Raw genomic sequence first — 2,421 nt, 5'->3', positions numbered from 1 at the left:
TATAATGGCCCATTTTGACAGATAAGTGCCCAATATTTTACAAAATTGTCTATTTTATCAGTAAAGCAAGATATCTGTTCTTTTTTTATTGATTAAGGTATTACATATGTGTCCGTATCCCCCATTTGCCCCCCATCCCCCACTTATGCCCTCACCCCCCTGGTGTCTGTGTCCATTGGTTAGGCTTACATGCATGCATACAAGTCCTTTGGTTGATCTCTCCCCCTTCCCCCCGCCCTCCCCTACCTTCCCTCTGAGGTTTGATGGTCTGATCGATGCTTCTGTGTCTCTGATCTGTTTTTATTCATCAGTTTATGTTGTTCATTATATTCCACAAATGAGTGAGATCATGTGATACTTATCTTTCTCTGACTGGCTTATTTCACTTAGCATAATGCTCTCCAGTTCCATCCATGCTGTTGCAAATAGTAAGAATTCCTTCTTTTTCAGCACAGCATAGTATTCCATTGTAGAGCCGTACCCCAGTTTTTTAATCCACTTATCTGCTGATGGGCACTTAGGCTGTTTCCAAATCTTAGTTATGGTAAATTGTGCTGCTATGAACATAGGGGTGCATATATCCTTTCTGATTGGTGTTTCTAGCTGTGTGATCCCACTTCTAGGAATATATCCCAAGATATCTGTTTTTTTGCACATGGCTCTCAAATTACAAATCTGTTCCGATTGCTGGTAATGTTATGGATGGGATGATTAAAAGCATATTTGAGTGATAATGCTTTCCTTGTATGCAACTCAAGAAAGAAAATTGGAGGAAAAGTACATCCATGAGTCAAACTCTAAGTTTCTTTTAAGGAAAAGAGACAATATTGGATCCATAATTTTGGATCAATGGCACAGGATAAAATATGAATGATCCGCTGTCACCAAAATATGAGGCCAATCCAAAGTAGCTGGGCCACCAGCCCTACAAAGACCACTGTTCTTCAGTGCAGACCATGCAACAGGTAGCAAAGTTTGAAGCTCCCACTAACCAGAGAAACTAGCATCAATTTTTTGTAATAATTTAAAATTTAATATTTTAGAAATAGCATTAAAACAGAAATCATGTGCAAAATCAAACACTGCAATTTCTTATAAATTTTATGGAATAGTTTTGATTTTGTTTTAAATGCCTATTAGGAGTTTGGGACAATATCATATTTCCGATACTTATTAAGACTCCGTTGGGGCTTTCGGTTCTTACAGAACACTACGCAGACCTCAGACTACTTGAAGAGTTTAACCCAAAAGATGGATGTCAGACCAAACCACACAATTTATATCAATAATATAAATGACAAAATTTTAAAAAGAAGAATTGAAGAGACCCCTATATGCTCTGTTTTCTGACTTTGGCATGTGGTAGGTATTGTGGCATTTAAGAGCATGAAGATGAGGTAGCAAGCCTTTTGTATATTTAAAGAACTGGGCTCATCCAAGAATGCCTTAAGACAGTTACAAGGATTTCCATTTGATGGTAAACCAATGCAAATCCAGTGTGCAAAAACAAATTCTGATATAATATCTAAAACATGTGGCACTTTTGCTGACAAAGAAGAGAAAAAAAAAGCCAAAACTGTGGGACAGACAGCTATAACCGCAAATAAAAAGCCTGGTCAGGTAACACCAAATTCAGCTAACACCCAAGGAAATGCGACACCACATTCTCAGGTTCCTGATTACCCTCCAAACTATAGTTTTTCCTTAATAGTTTACCAGAAGAGACTAATGAAATGATGTTACCCATGCTGTTTAATCAGTTCCCTGGCTTCAAGGAGGTACGTTTGGTACCTGAGAGGCATGACATTACATTTGTTGAATTTGAAAATGATGGACAGGCTGGAGCTGTCAGGGAAGCTTCACAAGGATTTAAGATCACACTGTGTAATGCCACGAAGATCGCCTATGCTAAGAAATAACGTTTGGGAAAGTTGTCTTTAAAGGACTTGGTGTTATTTATAGTGTTTGTTTTGATAACATGTGGTCAGGCCATTTTAATAGTTGAGGGTGGGAGGAAGTGAAAATGAAAATTTTGTGCAGGTTTTTAAAAATTACCTAGTCTTTCTTTAGCCTTAGGTAACTATGAACTTTAAAGGCCTAATTCTATATAATAAACTTTTATTTGTATTTTGTAAAAAAATAAAAAACAAAACCCCCACAACTCTATAGGTCTTTCCCAGCCTCACACTTTTACCCTTCTGTATTCCTTGTCTTGAACGATAAATGTTCTCTAATGAAAAAGAGCATCCATACGTTAGGGTCAGAATCTTAGCAAGTGAAAGAATAGGATTCACACATAGTACTTGAGTTCCTTATAAGTTCCATTTCTGGGATGAGAGGAACAAGACAAGACGTAATTGAGATGGCCTTAATGTTTTCCTCAACTTGACTGAACTTTAGACAGGCTTCTTCCTGACTCTA

General features: G+C 37.4%; 1 pseudogene; it reads left to right on the top strand.

The window, feature by feature from the left end:
* Positions 1 to 1,251: 1,251 nt before the first annotated feature.
* Positions 1,252 to 1,919, top strand: LOC102424133 (annotated as a pseudogene).
* The last annotated feature ends 502 nt before the right edge of the window (positions 1,920 to 2,421 follow it).

This window comes from Myotis lucifugus, unplaced genomic scaffold (assembly GCF_000147115.1).
Source record: "Myotis lucifugus unplaced genomic scaffold, Myoluc2.0 scaffold_1, whole genome shotgun sequence".
NCBI classification, from domain to species: Eukaryota; Metazoa; Chordata; class Mammalia; order Chiroptera; family Vespertilionidae; genus Myotis; species Myotis lucifugus.
The sequence above is the reverse complement of the archived record's forward strand: the minus strand, read 5'-3'. Positions and strand labels throughout refer to the sequence as shown.